The following is an 18,872-nucleotide window of genomic DNA, read 5'->3' on the forward strand; positions in this document are numbered from 1 at the left end:
ATTCCAGACTGTGGGGCAGTCTTGATGAAGAGGCTTTCCTTGGCATCCTTCCACTGCAACTGCTTTTTTTCAGTGCAGGGACACTAATGCTCTTCATTAAGTACACTGGGGTACACAACTGTTGCTAGGTCTATGTGGGTGACACACATTGTCACCGCAGCAAGGATAGACTACGCTGAGAGAAAGTAAGAATGGTACCTCCAGCTTCAGTCCAGCAGTTATTCCATTGTTGCATGCAAGAGCTACACATTCCACACATACTATGAAAAGGTCATGACTGAAGTCCTTATTCACTTGCAGCTCTTAGCACAGCTGAAGAGGTAATAAAAATCATTGTCAGAGAAGCTGAAATAGTAGCACACACATGATTTAAATACCATGGAGTCACTAGGAAGCATTATTCTGTCAGTAAGTACTACTTCCCACCATCTGTGGCATTTTAAAGGTACTACAAGTAAGAAAATGAGGCTCTGATGAGTCAATTAAGTAGTGACAATTGTACAGAGTAACTGATTTTCCATATGACTATGATTTTCTTTATCATCAGTCCCCAATGTTTGAGAATAATGATCAAATATTTAACACCAAGACACAAATTGCCACAGACTAGAAACTCAGTGGTTCTACAAGTAAGTTTCATTGATTTAACAGGTACAAATTAAGCCAGTATTGTTCAACAGAGAACTTCTCTAATAGATAATCCTAATCCAGAGTGGTTTTTTTAAAAACTTAGCTTAAGGTCTGTCCTGCGGTAATAAAGTGACATGAATTTTACTACATTAGATACATTCTCTAGTACTGAAGAGTTCAGATTCTGTTAGATATTAATCCTTCCAGTCTCAGTAACAGAGAATGGTACCTCACTTTCTAAGTGCCTCTTCCCAGTATAAGAGCCCCTTGCAGCAACATAACAGCCAGCGTACATGGAAGCAGCACAACTGGATCAGCAAGAAACTAAGCACAATATGCTGAGAGTAAGAGTCCTCAAATTTCTTGGATGTGGCACTAGAAAGTCAACTTCAGGAAGCTTTACAGCTTTTTTTTTTCCTCTCCACTAAGAAAATTGCTGATTTTCAGGCAAGAAATACAACGATGTTAATGTGCTAAAATATTGGGGAAAATAATTTTTAATATCCACCAACCTGAGTAATAAAGTGTTAGGATTGTAGTATATTTGTAAATCACTGTTAAAGTCAACATACTCTAAGTATAAAGACCAACCCCACCACATGTTATTTCAAAACCAGATTTTAATCCTATGTATTCACATCCAATCCTTCAACAAATTGTTTTTTGCTGTTGTTATGGTGCAGAAAAATCTTTGTCAGCCTCATGTGTTTGACTACCAGACATTTTAGAAAAACAAATTAGCAGAAGAGATACTTTACTATGGCACCAAAACAGTTACTCCATACTTAGAATAATCTAATGTATGGTACTCATGTGAGAAATGTACTGGTGTCAGAAATAATTTTGTTGTGTTTTTAGTTTGAAAGCAGCACCCTTGCATACTCACGACAAGAAAGTGATCTACTGGCAGTGAGCATAACTTGGGTACGAAACCACAATAAACCTCTACTATCCAGAGGACGGTTCAAAGGAAACAACATCCGACAACAGATGAAAAACTGGCTGAGTAACAGAATAAGTTTGAAAATTACATCTATCTGCACCTGATCCCTCCAGCACTGCTTTACCTTAGGTGTATACAGGCAAAGAAGCTGCACTACTACAACACACGGATTTTTGTTTAAGTACATATACAGCTCAATATGAGAGCTAACAAACTCCCACATGGATCACCCCACCTACCAATATTTCTACTAAACTGCACTTGTATGTTTGGGGGTTTTTTGCTATGAAAATGAAAAATACCAATGCCAGCCAATTTAAAATTTACCACCTAGCAAGTGTTATCTTCAGCTAATCAGTTGCTACAACTAATCCAATGGCTTTCCTACCCAATGCCCTAAATCAGTCTAGATCCTCACATTGTTTCTGCTTATGACTCTTGGTGAAAACAGCCGATGAGAGTCCAATAATTACTGATTGAGGTGGACTGTCTCCTGAATAACAACATTCTCCTCAGCCATGACCCTGAATGATGTTTTAGATACTGGTAACTGTCAGGAGCAATTCTGAAGCAGCCCCACAGCTGGGGGAAGAAGTGACCATGTTCTCAAACTTTAAGATGTCTGAGGGCAGTATCCATCTGGATGGTCTCCCTTGCAGTCTTTGATGCTCAAGACAAAAACATTCCCAACTCCTTGGAAATTTAGATTTCTTTAAGCAACAAAAAGAAGAAAACCAAACAAAAAAAGCGTGCTGCCTGCCCAGACAGTTATGATTTTTTTGTTCACTTTGCAGGGAGGGAAGGGGAGATACAGCATAAGGAACAGAACATTATGAAGTCTGCAGCTAGATAACACCAGAGATATCTTATCTGTGAACTCACCTGTCTGGGAGTAAAGCTATTACTCACACAAGCGATGACTAATTCTTATTGTGAAAGTCTGAATTTTTACCCTGAAAAACAGACAAGACAGAACATAGGCCTACGTTTCAGCTGTCAAGAACTGTATATACAAGAACAGCTGCGTCTTTAGGACCAAGGCATAAGAAAGAGATCCTTGCTCTAGTTATCTATAAGTTGAAGTAAACAGCAATTCAAGCACAGTAGCAAATATCAAGTCTTATTCAAAGAGCACTGCATTTTCGTCACTCTTCTGTAGCAGAAGAAAAAAGTCATTTTGCTTTCAGACAGACAGCCTTTCTCTACTCAGACATGGTAGTAGAAGGCATGAGATTTATGCTTTTTATATTCCCCCAAAAACAATTTAAAAAGTCTATGATATATTGTCCTCCTGTGTGAAAATCTCTGCAGAGATTTATGCTGAAGAAATTTTAAACAACGGGAAAGCAGTGACTAACTTTATCACTTGGAAATGTATGAAGTTGCTTTATAACCAAGTGAAGTACCTCTGCAAAACAGAGATATCTGATGATAGTCTATTCTCATGCTGAGACCCCATCAGGAAACATGTACATTCCAAGGGAACAGCAGAGATGTGAACATGCAACTGGCTGGATTTGACTTGTCCATGGAAAAACCGTTCCTACACAGAGCTATCAGAAACACAACAAATTATAAGCTGCTGCTTCATAACATTCTCCTTGAATGAAGGCAGGCTGATTCTAAGGAAGTGAGAAGCACTGGCAAGTGAGAAGACCTGGCTCTGAACTTTATGTCAGCCTTCAGGAAGGATGTGCTTTCTGTAAGTGCACACCCATGTGAGAAAGAACATGCGTGTCCCCATGTATACATATGCTTGTATTATGTTACCGCCTATCTATATAAAATGTGTATGTGTATTTGCCTGCATGCGTATACTTCAAATACACCAAACAATTCACTTTAAAGTGTCTGATGCAGGACAGAAAAAAAACCCTGAGGGACAAACAGAGTTGTAAAGGGGCAGGAACACCAATCTATTTCAAGAAGTCAGTATCAACTACCCAAAAGCCTGTCAGAGGGTCCCTAAAGCCTATTAAAGGTTTTGGCCAAGGCAGATTTAGAGTCAGATTCTGTAAGCATTGGTAAAATAGATCTGATACCAGCAGATGGGCTGCAACTGTAGCAACAGACCTCCAGCTATTCAGAAACCAGCTCTTCATTCTATAGGTCTGGTACTGCAAGTGTAGCACTAACAGGTCTTAAAGGATTTCCTGAGAAGCATTTCAACGGCATTCATCATCTGTGTATACACCTGCCCTCATAAAACACTTCACAGCAAGTCCTTCTCTCCCTAAGTAACTAACTTTCCAGAGAAGTAACCTATTTAACTCCTACTTCTTGAAAGCACCTAGCTGCTGTTCAAGTGATATAAAAGATGTTTTCTCTTCCTGAAGTGATCCTGTGCTGAGGAGCAGACTGTTGGAAATTCGTTAACATTGTCCTTGAACAGGATACATCTCATTTTTTCACCAGTAACTGAGAATCTGTCAGTGTAATAGTTTAGGTGAGCTACCAATAAGGTCCAGACAGGAACTACATTAAACAGTATTCGGTGAAACCAATAACAAAAAACCACCACCCATCTGGCTAGTATAGGAGATAATTGAGCTCTGTGTTAGATGCACACAGTGCAAACACGGAGATTCCTTCTTCTGCCTAACACTTGCTTGTCCCAAACACAGAATCTGTGACAACTAAGGTGATCATTTGTCCTCAAAGATGACAAATCCCTGGAATCCACTTCCTTCCATACTGATGCATACAGAAACTAATTTAAGACTGAAGTTGTATGTATTCTCTGCATACACACTCCCAACAAGTAACCAATTTGCAGGGCACACAAAAATCAGAGACAGCAGAAAACATGCCGCATATACTTTCATGTTGTGAAACAGACCTGTTGCCCAGAAAAAGGAAGACAAGCTTTATAGGAAGGATAGTATTCCCTACTGGTTTATTACAGGATTTCCCAAAATTCTCAATCATCTGCTGCTGGTGTTTCCATACTCCAGTACTTCTCAAGCTGTTTAGGTTCTCTGTTAGATCTACCCTTAGCAGGGTTTCTAAGCATATTATTTGCAGGTACTGAATACTGTTTTTTTTAAAGGCAGACTTTCTTTATCCAACTATCCATAGTAGATCAATTTCCTGTAACTGATAACATACACCAGGATTTACCTACTGTTTGCCCGTCTGACTCCACTCAACTCTGTGGTTGACCCTGAAGTGGTATAGACCAAGTATTGAGAGCAGTCAGTCCATGTAACAGCTATACCCAACTAATTTAGCAGCATGTCTAGAGATACCCATCAGTTGAAAGACTCCACACAAAACATGAAGTTTTTTGGTCATGGATGCTTGCTTTTTAAATGAGCTCTTATGGAGGCCAAAACCTTCCCAAGCAGCTTATACTGTCTAGTTTAAATCCTACAATTAGGAGGTTTTAGCTCCAGATTAATTAGTAGACAAAGCCACTTGAAGACTTGGAATGCCTATGGTTAGGAAATCACAATCTTGCTCCAAAACATGAGTTGACACAGCACATATGGCTTTGTACTAAAATTATACAAGTTAATCAGAACCTGACCAGTTAGAGTCCCTCAACTTGTCACTCTGTTCACCACACTTCAGAAAAATATATATAATTATATACTGCATGATTCAGTATGCTGTTTACCACTTAATTGTTGACCATACTGCCCCTTGTTCACATTTCTAACACACACCCAATTTATGATTCATCTTAAATTCAGAGGCTATGCATAATTTATTCAGTCCTACAGCCATGATATTCTCTATGTCTTAACTGCCCTCGAAGATGACGTGATTATCAGTCCCTTTCCTTTTAGATGGGAAAAGATGCCATTTCTCTTTCACAAGAGGTTCATCTCCCCCTTCTTGCTGCCCAGCTTCTGCAAGTGTGGTTTACAAAACTCTTAAGACAACCTTCCACAGAAAACAGACTGCCTGATCTACAGTAAAGACAGAGAGATAGTCCATGATGTAACAGGTTTGATTTAACTTCACACACTAGAATGGACAAAGAATCCATCTGATAACTCTCTGTGCTCCATAATATTTTGGTACTTGGAGAGATTGCAGGACAGAACACACTACAGAAGACGGCATTGCCCCCCCCCCCCCCCCCCCCCCCCCCCAAAAAAAAAGAAAACCACAAAAAAACCCCACCAAACCCACACCAGGAAAAACCAGATAGCAGCACCTCCTCCCATGACACATTGCCAAGCCCGCTGTCGCCAAAAAACAGAGTTCAGGCAATTTTTGCTTTATCTGGATGACAAAAACATTCATATTAATGGAGTTACAGGACAAAGAGCCATATTACACCCTTGGCTGGATAACAAGGACAAACTAGCAGCAACTTTTCCTCTATGGGCCTAGAAACCATGAGAGGAAAGCAAGTCACAGCCATCATCCCGTCATCTTTCTTTTAAGAACATACCTATTAACAATAATGGAGAGCTAGTCAGACTGAGGACATACACAGATAATGCTTGCATACAAGTTATGCTTGTGTACAAATTATACTTGCTGTACTGGAACAGAGCCAAGCGGAAGGTAGTATTAACCTCTGGTCCCACTGCTCTAGTGAGGGATTAAGTGAAAGGAGAATAGAAGGATATAGAACAGCGCTTGAATCTTTCATTGATGCAGCTAGACCACAGGGAGTTAGACCAGTTAAAGAAGGCATCAAATTTTGCTGCCTTCTCAATCAGTTTGATAATTCCATGTATAGCAGCTTAACCTCATAACTCTTATTTCATGAAGACCAAATAAAACACTAACTAGAACCACCAAAAATAAAAAGAAACACCACACCAACATAAAAAATTTTCATCCCTCCAGAACCTAAGAGCTCAAGTCTGACACAACATGGTCTGTATACAACATGCCAACTTTCATCCTTTCCATGAATGGATAGAACTTTTACAATAATCCAAATTTTCTTCCAGTCCTGAACACAGTATTTCAATTTTAGTCTTGCAAACTTTAAAAAAATGGGTATACTATAAAAAAGTTATTTGCAATTTCAGTATATAAATGGCATAAACTTTCTATTGTAAAGGGCAGCTTTTAAGAAAAAAATTCGAAATTCTGTGTGAGAAAAAAGATGGGCTGAAGCTCTTAAACTCCTATTTCCATCTTTTATTACTAAACACTGTGGAAAAGAAGTGAAATAGATTATTCATTGATACAGCAGATTAAAAAATTCATAAATGTAAGGCTTTAAAAAAAGCACTTGGGCAGTAGTCTGAAACATATTTCCAAACTTTAGTATGTTTTATCAATAGTTTTGAAACATCTTCTATTTTGACATATGTTGTCTCCCTACTATGCGTTCCCTATAAACTTTGCTTATAAAATACTGAATCTGAATAATACTTATCAAGTCAGACCAGTTGTATTAGTTTACCTCAAGCTGCACATGCTTATCTGAGAAAGAGTAGTACTAGACAATCAGTGAGAAGCATCAAGGGTTCACTACTTATGAAATACCCAGTTTAATATTAAGGGGGGGGGGGGGGGGGGGGAACGGACGGACCACACCCCACCCACACAAAACCAGGGAGGGAAGAAACAAAATTTTAAAACCTTGAGATTTAATTCTCAAAGACAGGAGAATGAAGTATCTTCTCAGTCCATAGGACAGCACAGAGATGACCAAAAAGAAAGCATGCTTGCACAAAAGCATACATAGTGTTTTAGCCAAAGAAGAAATACCCAACTTACAGAACAAGCAGCAGTTAGGGGCATCAGTAACTTTCACATAAGAAAAATAAATTTTTAAAAAATCATTGCAGATTCCAAGTCTTGCTGGCAAACCTAAGGCATCCCCTTGACCATTACTAACCAATTACATAAGAGAAATACTTTTTCTGCAAATAACTTTAGTATTTTTATTATTTGCTTTACATTACTGGCCATTTTTCATCACTTATCTAGAAGCTGATTATTACCCCAGTCATTTAGGGGGAAACAAATGCATGGAACCATTTGCAGGCTGCATTTTAAAAAGGTACAGATTTACAATTGAAATTTTAAGTTTTGGCAAAAAAATTAACAGAACTAAGGTAGGCTTTGCCTTTTATCATGCTGATGAGTGACCTCTCCATTTTTTCAGTGATCTTCTTGCACAATAATCAGACTTCTGTAAAAGTGGCTGTAAGATTGCACCCCTTATTTTACACCAACAGTCTACAAACAGGCAATAAAAAAAGCCCAAACCAACCAATTTCTCCAATTGATGGAGGGAAAAAAAGGCAGGAGAAGGAAATCCAAACTTTCCCCACCCAGAAGTCACACGCAATTTACAGTTGTTCTATATCAAAGAGCCTGCTGGTCACTAATTAGAGCTTTTGTCACACAGAAAAATCTGAGTTCCACAAAGTCATTGAAAACTGTTTAAAGACAGTATACCTCAGGGTTCCAAAATTATTATAAAATGCAATCGCTCTTATTAGATGCATATTGCTTCTTGGCGTAACTGTTGTGTTGTATTGTTTGATTTTTAACTGGTGTTAATAGCCTATTGTTGAAAATACATCATAAGCCTTGAAACAAATGTTGTCTACATAAAAAGTATATTTATACATAAATTAAAGTCTAGACAGGCAATAGTTTCTCTTCCACTTCTCCAAAACCACTGAAGGGGGAAGCAGAACAAAGAGATTTTGCATCATCAGTAGGCTTCCCAACCAGCAGTTCATACTACGGTGAAAAAGCTTAATTCTATGATCTTCAGTTCTTTAATATTCTCAAAGAAAAGGCAGTGGGTGGGACAGAATCAGTGAGAATTAATGCATATATCAAAGAGCTCAGTTAACAGCAAGCACAAAAATATTTTCTATAATATGGCAAACTATTCTGCATTGTGCAAGGACCAGGGAAATTTCCATGCACCACGTTAAATGCAATTTGCTGATTCTATTCTGCTCTTCAATACTCAGTACTGAAAGACACGAATTCTATCAGTGTCTGACAACATAATAAAACTAAAGGGTTTGCACTGAAAAATGTTCTTTTTGACTACTCTATCCTTATTTCAGCATGCAAGGCCAAAGTGCACACACAGCAAAACAGCACACATACTAGTATCAACAGAAAACAAGAATCTGATGTTGAGGCAAGCAAGAACAAAAAGAATGCCTTTTATCATTGCAGAATGCTTTTAAGTTCTTAAGTAGCATGTTTCTCAGCTGTAAAGGAAATCAAGCTATTTATGTCTCCACAAGTTGTTTTACGTTGTGCTTTCCATGTGATACCACTTAAAATAACAATTACTTATGTAATCTATTTTATTATGTCATCACGTAGTGTACTTCCACCTTCCTCTTTATACACCAACGAACACTGCAACTGTAACTATGTGATATCACCGAGGTGTTGCTGTCTGTCTTGTCTTCCTGAGCAACTATTTTTACTCTAGAGTTCTATGCATGAAAATTTACTCCCTTGATTATCCATCAATTAACCTCTCCCTAAGGGGTCCTGAAGAAAAGGGAATAAGGATTCCGTGACAAAGGATGAAAAACAAGCAAGGAACTGCAGCTTGAACCAGACAGCTCGATGTCCTGCTTATGTTTCTTCAGCTAGGTAGAATGTTCTCCCATCTTTCAAGTATAGCCATGACCTTTGCTGATGCCTCTAATCCAGAGCACTGACCTAAATGCAACCAACATGCTGCTGTAACGCAGACTTTCATGGACTGCACAGCAGTTCCCAGCGTTTGGACTCCTTCAATTCCTAGGGAAGTTCTTCTCCAAACAGCAAGCCAGCCCATGTGGACACACACAGGCTTCAAAGGCAGATCACAGAAGATTTCTTACTAGGTTCTTTTTTTAAAAAAAAAAAGGTTAAAGAAGAGTTCAGTTTGGAGGAGCTTCCTATTTCTTTTGGTATTTAGAAGCCTAAGCAATGTTCAGTACAAGTAGTATTTTACTGGATCAGACCACCTCTCCCATTATCCTTCCTTGGCAATCACCAGTTTATTGAGCTCCTGAACTAGAAGTTAGAGCTGCACAGTCAAATCTAATAGTCATTAATGCTCTCTGTTCTGTTCATTTCTCTAATCCCTTTCTGAACATATTTACACTTTTACTCCAGGTGACATTTTGTTCCAGTAACACAGCTGTAATTAAGCAGTTCACAAAAGGTAACCTATCTTCTCAAATTTCACTAGAGAAGAACACGCTAAGGGTCTTGAACAACCCCATAATGCCTCACAACCAACTGAGCTTTACCAGCCACTCAGCAGTAAATGTTTGCAGCTACCGAAAATAACAGAACATGTTTTTTTCCACTAACCTTTGCTGTGTGCATTACCACCACAGTAACTGACAAATCCAGTCTTCCAGCATACAAAATATTTTCTATTCTGAAGACAATGCATGCAAATAAAAATATCAAGTGATAATAAAAATCTTTTTAGGCTTCTCCTCAGTATTTTGTGACAAAACAGCAAAAACAGGCTTAAGGTTTTCTTCCTTTACATACCACATTCCTCAAATTCAAAGAGAATAGAACTGTAGTAGGGATCAAGGAAAAAGGGAGAAAACTGCTCTTGCTGGAACTGTTTGCTAATAGATTAAACCAAACATTAGTGCTAATGTGATACAATGGTATAAAAAAACTACTGAAAACAAACACGAAAAAGTGTAAAAATTAACTGTGTTTATCACACTCTTCTGAAACACCAGTCTTGTAACAATCATCGTGAGCATGCGTGTTTGAATTTGACATAAAATAGCTTTGCAAAGCTATTTCTGTAATTCAGTTCTACACATTAGCCCATGTGCTTAAAGCTCCAGGCTGATTTGGCTGTTCCAGACATGTGATAACCTAACTGAAAAGCCACTCAATAAATGAGTCTATACAGCTGATGAAACACTTTCATCACTGCCAACTAGCAAATCCTTATAATCAGATGATCTTTAAATTCTTTATTAAGGTCATTTAAGGGATTGCAGTGACAAGGCACACCAAAAAATTAAGCTGTTCAAAATTTAAGGTCCTTCGGAATTAGCTTGTTTTGCTACACATGTACATTTGCCAGATAAAGAGCATCAGAAGAAACCTCTTTCAGGAAACAGAAGTCTAATGTTTTGGGGTTTCCTCAGAAACTTAAAATGTCTATTTCTTGCAGTTCTTATTAAATGGATCATTATAGTGGACTTCCCAGGCAAAATTTCAGGTTTTTGGAGTTTGAACAATCTTACAAAAAAAAAAAGGATGAGAACCAATGGTTCTAAAAAAACCCTACAAAAAACCCGAGAGCGCAAACAAACAGAAAAACCACACCATACATCAGATAATTATTAACCCCTGAAGGCCTTAAACATGACCACTAAGCTGGGAGACCCAAAAGGACTTGAAAGTTCGAAGGTCTGAAAACTCATCCCAACCTTTATCAGGGAGAAACCTCAGCTCACAGAAGTCTCCACCACCAGCACATGAGATAAGAACATTCTGGCAAGACCCATAAACCTGGACTAGAGGGAACTGAAGGTGCCCCAACACACCTTGAATGAGCTCACGCTTTCTCCCCTCCCCCCCCCCCCCCCCCCATCCTTTTTTACACTCCACACGCTGGCACAAAGTACTGATTTTCTAACACTGATTTTCTAACACTGTTTTCACAGTCTAGGCCTTCTAGGTCAAAGTCTTCCAGGTGCTCTACAGGTATATTCTACCTAGATTGTTAACAATTTCTTCCTTTTTCAGATACAAGCCTTTTAATATTTCACAACTACCATTCCTGTGAGGGAACACTTTCTTAGTTCACAGACATACAGATATATACTGCGCTGTCTATTTTAATGTTACACATCAAGAAGGATGTCAACACCTTTTGTATTCCACTTGCACCCTATACAAATTTCCAGTGAAATTAACAGGGAGATCCTCATTGCTCTTCAGAGTGTATCAGTTCAGATGCCAAACACCACCATGCACAAGTGTCAGTTACTTTTATAGAAAAATATAATTAATATCTTAATTTCCCCCTAGATTGCAACAATTCTTTTTAATATTTCAGTGGATTCATTAGATGTGTTATTTTTTGGTGCTACTCCTTGTACAGATTTCTAACACTAACCAATAAGCCAACTTCTTCTGCAAGCGTTTTTGAAGCTCTCCTTCAAAATGTTTAAGAGGAAATTCCTTCAAGTGCAGGGCACTGGTCTAAGAACAGTGAATAGGTGACTGAATATATACAAGAAGTCTAAAAGACAGAGTCTGCGAAGGCTGGACAAAATCTCTTTCCTCATAAAAACCTATCTAGAATGATAAATCCTTAACTGAAAAGTGCAGAGAAAGCTTATTGACAAATAAATCTCTGATCAATACATGCATACAGACAGTACTCCCTTATTTCCTAGAAGTCAAATTAATGTGAAGAAGTCCAATTTTGAGATCTACAGAAGATGAAAGCGAACTGGCTTCAGAAGAACAAATGAAGAAAAAAAATGCACCTCAATCACTGAAAAACAGTTAAAACATACTAAGGCACTTGAAAGAAATACCATAACAAAACCTCTGAAGGAAAAAACAGTATTTATCACCTGTTGAAACATACCATTTCAGGAACTTACATATAGTCTTTAATTAGGCTGCTGGAGGGATAACTCTACATAAACCTAACCACACAATTGTCCAGTCAGCGATGTATACTACAGAGATGTCTCTCAAAGTAACACATATGCTGTTACTCACTAACATTAAAAAGTAAAGAACAAAAGTAGCACTTGTACTACTGTATTGACCGTTTGCTTGCCTGGGATTTAAACCCCCAAGTTAATTCACTGAAGGCAAATACAGCTTCACATTGACTCGGGAACAGGAAGCTATTATTTCACTGACCATAATCCAAAGCACTAGGAAGAGATTTTCCACTTACCGATTTTACAGTAGATGGTAAAAGGCAAAATGCCTGCCCCCTTTCCCTTCTCTAACTTTTCACTTTACTGAAACACTAAATTATGCAAAAAGAGAAATGGGTAAAATCAGTAATATAATGCTGCACTTGATGGATTGTGACAAGAAGGATCAGCAAGATTTTTTTACAGTACTGATACTCTGAGGAGCAAACAAGGTAGAAAATTTATATACAGTTTAACTATCTACGTGTGACAGGGAAAAAAAGCTAAATACTCTTTTTTTTCATGTCTCTATTACTTAAGGCAATAGGCAAGTCCAGATCTTTCATCATTACAACCAGGCATGACTTTGCTAGAAAGCATAACTATTTCTAACAGCTTAAATTTCAAACTCTAATTTAGCCCCCTCTCTAGTCCATTAATCTTTTAAAGTTACAATATATAGAAGCGGTTAGCATAAAAAGTCAACAACCCCATCAAGAAAGATGGGACACATTTAACACCAAATAAGGTTGCTTACAAGTCTGAAATTTTGTAGTTAATGTTTCAACAGCAATGTCCTGTGGGTCTCTGAATACCTGCTGTGCAGCAGACATGGCTTTACAAGTCAAGTTCCATTACCTTTCCCTGGTGACCCTAAGTAAGCCCTGGAACCACCAGCATCACAGGTTTATTGAGTTTTTCATGCCCTCTTTGTAGACACTCATGTCTATACAAAAACTTGAAAATACAGTAGCCAATCTACACACACTATTGAGATGCTAAAGAAATTAATATTAAAAAGGGAAAAATCCTCATCTGAGACATAAAATTAATCACTGGAACCAATTCCCCTGCACAAACAGGGAGCTGCAAATGAGAATGTCTATAATCCTTGAGATAATGAGATAAGCCATGTCTGTCTGTACTCAGTAATAACTTAGAAAGCCTTTGCACTCAGTTCCTCAGGTTTCTTCTGTAACAAGTTTTGAGGGCCTGCCCACTACCCAACTACAACACTAGCTATTACACGAATGAAAATAAGGACAGGCTACAGAATGGACATAAGACTCAGAGAACCTTACATCTCCAAGCATGCAACTTTACTGTAAATATTATTTATGTTAACAACTCTTCATGCCTTTCAATGTCAATTTTGAAATAGCATTGAAGTCAACAGAGAACAGAACAATTTTTAATACCCTGGCATAACTACACTATTGCAGTGAACTAGTATCATTAGTTTTATATGGCACACAGCAGTGGTGATAAGATTCTAACTTACAAGGAAAACCTGCTAGGAAGATTACTGTCATCTGGCTGCTAGAGAACAACAGCTGGACCTACACACACACACATATATGTATGTAGTCAAAACAGCTTTTACAGCTGTTGTGATACTGGATATGGAACACAGGAGAACCTGGTATTTCCACTGATTTATCCAGTAAGATAAATTTCATTATGATGAAAAGCACATTCTATCTTCAAAACATGAGGAATTTGTATGATCTAATAGCTTTCTCCCCTCGACCAATTATAGAGCAACAAACAAAACTGGGTTTCAGGGAAATATCTGATGGGAAAGAGCCTCTGTTTAAGTTCTCTTACTTAAGAGAGTTAAACGGGAGTGTTTCCTGTTAAACTCAGCATCAATTTCAAGCTTACAGCACAAATACAAGTCACCTGCAACAACATTGTTCAAGAAAAGTTACCCAAGTAGCCTTTCAGCTCAAGATTTTTTTTCTAAATAAAACAGACTTCATATATGCCACTTTTGAGGTACCCCTCTGCTCTTTACTAAGACAATTTTCAAGAAACAAAATTTCTTTATCCAGATTGGGGAGAACACCCCAGAAAACCATGCCCTGCCCCTGACAAACTAGAAGCACAGAGAAATTGAGTGTCTTTTCATCTCAGAGCCTACTGAAAAAAAGTGCTAAGTGGTTTTCAACAGCGTTGGATTAGTTCATGAAGAGGCTTATGTTCAACTCCAAACTTGTGCACCTAAATTTTCATAATTTTTAGGTCAGTCAATTCTTCTCCCCGTGCTTTACTTCCAGCTATGAAATGGGAAATAAAGCTTCCGACTCTTTTCCAAGTGTCCCATCTCATCTAATTTAACAGACTGTTTGAAGCTGGAACAATGAGCTGACAACACCACCTAGTCCTGTATCTCACATTACCCTATAATCTACAAACCCTTAGTAACACTTAACATCCTGCAAAACTACAGTATTACCTACAAATACCATCAATCAAAAAATCAGCAATTTTAATACTGTCTCCTTTAATTCTTGACATATTACTTGCAGACATTCCTGTGGCATATTAAATTTACACATAAATGATAAAGAACAACAGATGAAACACTGAGAACAAAGCCTTCTCACTTCTGTTATTCTTCCTACAGAGTTTCATAAGCTAACTAGAGCAGATCTCTATCCTAGAAATTGGATTTCAAATTCACAAGGCATATCATCATCCCAGGGTAGCCTACTCAATTCATTGCCTTTTATGAAAGCATTTTAATAGATAATGATGCACAAAGAATATGCCTAGTTGCTCACCACGTATTTAACTAGCATAGGAGACAGAGAAGCCCGGACAAAATAAAAATGGCACCAAAGAGTCATCTTCTGCCCTTCCCATCTGTAAATGCCAGCTTCTTTTTCTATACTTCAGGAGGAGGTGGGGCTGGGAAACACTTCTTTCAGAAGTTCCACCCTTCTTTACAGATGCACAGATTTCATTAATAGTTAACTGGCGACATACACACAATTTATTCTGGTATTCATAGCCTTCCATCCATGCTTGTCCCATGGTAAGTGACAGCTTAGGGCAACTGCTTACAAATATTTTCTGCACCATGACACGCTATCCTAAGACTTGCTTTCCAGTCTCTCTGTCTCCCTGACTAGCTCATTTTAAATCCATAAAATTCCAGCCAGTTTTTCTGCAAGCAGAGAAAAAACCAAGGGTGACTGAGAGCCTTGGTCTACTAACCAACACTCCCTCTCAAATGTCCAAACACAGCAGCCAGATCAATACTTACATGTTCTTAGGTTTAACCCACTCCTGGTGAAATCACTTTGAGTTTTACCAATATCACCAACAGGGCTTGTCATGTGAGCAAACTGAAAAACTCTTCAAAAGAAAGTCACTCCCCTTCAAGAGTTGACCTTATTCAAGTTAATAAGTCTTGACAGGTGCTCTGAAACAACCCCTAGAGAGACTCTTGAGTGCAAGGTCTCCTTAACTGTGAAGGACTTGGAACAAGAGGATGTCTATATGAACCAGGCCCTCTGGGCCATACTGTCATGTATTTCAACATATAAATATTAGAAGCCATTTAATGTACAGCAGTATTCAGACACTTCAGGGATAAAGAATAGCTTTGTCCAGTTGACTGGCACTTCTACAATAAACTCCATTTAAGAGTCTGCCCAGCCTCATTTTATCTGTCTAATTACTTACCTCTCTTGCAGGAACAGTGTGCTATTAAGGTTTGCTGATTAAGATTTGAAGGCACTTTGAAGATTTATTATACTACACAACTGCTAATTATTATTGTTCATACCTGCATTTGGTTGGGAGGAAAATAGCTATGTGCCAAATAATTTCTGTTCCATGTGTAAAAGTGAAAATACCTGCTTTGTTTTGCTCTTTAAAAAGTAAGCAGATAAAAGACTGCATTTTAATTTGCAGTCCTTCACCAGGGTACTTACTCTATATTTCTAAGAGCCACATGGCTGAAAAAAATCCCACCATAAAGGAAAAAAAGGCAAAGCAACACAACACCTTCCTTCCCACTGGAACAGGCAAACCCACCATCTGTGCCTTGGTAACTTCCCACCTGCAGGAATGCAATCTCCTCCCCTTTCCTAGGCTTCTTCACTATTTCCCTTTGAGGCATCTAAAATGACAGTGCTATGCGCAAGTTATCACAGGCTCAAGATGACCAGTTATAGCGGTTATTTACCACTCATCCATATCACAGTCCATTTTTACTTTCAAAGGCCTGTGAAGCTCTGAATAGACTACTGGATCCCATCCTCTCCACACACTCTTGTTATCCTGGTGCTGTGCACTTTCTTATCCTTTAACATTCAGCCCATACTTCTCCCTCAGATACTTCCTTGTTTCATGCATGCTCCTCCATCCACTCAAGTGTCCTTGAGTCTCTGGCTCTCATAACCTCAAATTCCACTTAACAGCAGTCTCAGAACAAACAGATTTTTCATTTTAATTAAGCTGCTATAACAACACCCTGTAATACAGCCTGTCTCCTTTTATATCTGGTAAATTCAAAAGTACTTACTTTTACTGTACCTTTAACTTAAAAAAAAAATCACACTAATAAAAAATTCAATACAAAACCCCTCATCTACAAAAGGTTCAATTGTTTTATCACACAACAGCAAAAGAAAAAAAGGTTTTGTTACGGGAGAAATATATGTTAGGTGCTTTTCCAATCATCAGAAAGGATTGTTAGGTTAAAAACAGGTAATAAAATATCTTAAAAAGTTAGACTGTAGGTTTTTCTACCTCTTGCTGTCATTCTTTTCTTACCTTAAATTACTGCTTATATTTAAAAACTGTTTATGGAAAGACATGCTTGTTGGCAGATTAAAAAAAGATACTCCAGATGAAATACCCAACGTGAAAGCTGAACAGATAAATACGCTTGTTAGAACTAGGAGTGGTAGCAAATTCTGTTGTAACTGCGCTACCAGAAGATTCTAAGACTAGATTTACTCTTTCCTCATCAGTATTTCTTGCACAAGAAATAAATTAGTTGTTTTTCTATTTGTATCTGTATTCTGGTTGATTCTAATTCTTGCAGAAATTACTTTAAAATGTATTTCTGGTCATCCAAAGGCAAACTTGCACAGGCTGAGTATCAGTCGGAGACCTGATGCATTATTTCAACACAGAAAGCAGTCCTGCTCCAGAGTCATTACTTTAGGTATTAAATGTCATTGCTTCACTAGCCTGAGCTCAAACAAATGACCTGAGAGTCAAGACACCTAGAAACACCTGTATTCAGTGACAGCTTTTTCATATGAGGTTCAGCCCCCAGGAGAACGCCTGCGTATTCTGACCCAATTTCACTGTACAGTTCCATCAAACATGTTCTCTTCCCACTGAAAAGGCTTCATGAACTGATCACGGTTACTGCCCCAGCTAGTTCCACACGCAAAGACTTTCATATTCTCATATTCCCTTCTCCAAAACTCACACCTTAATAAGATGGCTAGACACAGATTACCTGCAAACAACCTTACAGTTTTCGTGTCCTACGTTTACTGCTGATCCCACCTACAAAACCAAACCGGTTCCCAGATGTTTCCCCAATAAACAGGAGGGGTACAGAGCAGCTCCTGGCGGTTCCCTATGAAGTCACTGCCTTTGTTGTTTTAAACATGCAATTTAAAGAGAATGACACAATCTAGAATATGAGAGATTATCCTGCGGTCTGCGGAGGTGTCGATTACTGGGAGATAAAAAGCCAACGAAACCTACGCTATTTCTCATCACTGGCCAACAGATCTATACTTCATTTCTGCTCCTCCAGAAACGTTAATACGGCAGAAAGTTTCCCTATTAAGGAGTTCGGGGGGTTGCTTTGTTTGGTTTGCGTATGCAAAAACGAGCCCTTCGCCGCCGGCAGACGCAAACCCCCACGCGTGTACTGCTGTTACTGAAATCCCAGCTCAACCGCAGAGGCGACCCGGGCAGGAAGTCCCAGGGGAGAACCGACACCCCCCGCTGCGGTTTGCGCGGCCTTTCCATCCCTCCGCCCACGGTCCGCGGCGCTGCGCGGCCGGGGCTGCCACCCTGCACAGACACCGCAGAGGCGCGGAGCTCCAACCTGCGGGCCTCCAGCCTGCCGCGCACCACCGCGGGGCCCGCCCTCTGCAGTCCGCCCCCTCACGGCGCCGCCGCCGCCAACCCGCGAGGGGCGAAGCCGCCCCGCGACAGAGGCGCCACGCCATTAAATGGCCACCGAGGGTCGTCTGTCCGCAGCAGCCCCCCACCCCCCCGCCGTGAGGGAGGCCGCCGCGACGCTCTCTCCCTCCCCGCTGCCCTCCCCCAACGGCCCCGCACCCCCCGAGCGGCCGCGAAGGGCTCCGCGGCGCGCCGAGGCGAGCGGCCCGGGGAGCAGCAGACTTACCGGCCGGTCCAGAGACGCCGTTCGCGCATGCAGGGCGGTGATGGAGCCGAGGAGCCTGGAGCTTCGCCCTCCCCCGCAGCAGCGCTCGCCTAAGGCTGTGGTCAGCACCTGTAAGGGAGCGCGGGGAGCAGGTCAGAGCGCAGCAGCATCTCCACCCGCGCCGGCCGCCAGCCCCGGCGCCCCTCTCCCGCACGGCGCGGAGAGGGCGGGAGCGGCGGCGCTCTCCGCCCCACGGCTCCCTCCCATCCCTCCCTCCTCCCTTTCTTCCCTCCCTCCCTTCCTTCCCCTGTGCCCGGGCGGCCCG

At 39.9% G+C, this 18,872-nt stretch overlaps 1 protein-coding gene across 3 annotated transcripts in view; it reads right to left on the reverse strand.

Annotated features, from left to right (window-relative positions):
* PTPN13 (protein tyrosine phosphatase non-receptor type 13) overlaps positions 1 to 18,872 on the reverse strand; it is a 129,265-nt gene that overhangs the window by 110,203 nt on the left and 190 nt on the right. For 2 of the 3 annotated variants that reach the window (XM_064450378.1, XM_064450377.1), the window contains exon 1: positions 18,569 to 18,642. The gene's annotated coding sequence lies outside the window, so the exon portion shown is untranslated. Of the gene's footprint in view, positions 1 to 18,568; positions 18,677 to 18,872 lie in introns of those variants that run through there. The other variant, XM_064450379.1, reaches the window with a different exon arrangement.

Source organism: Phalacrocorax carbo, chromosome 4 (assembly GCF_963921805.1).
Source record: "Phalacrocorax carbo chromosome 4, bPhaCar2.1, whole genome shotgun sequence".
Lineage (NCBI taxonomy): Eukaryota > Metazoa > Chordata > Aves > Suliformes > Phalacrocoracidae > Phalacrocorax > Phalacrocorax carbo.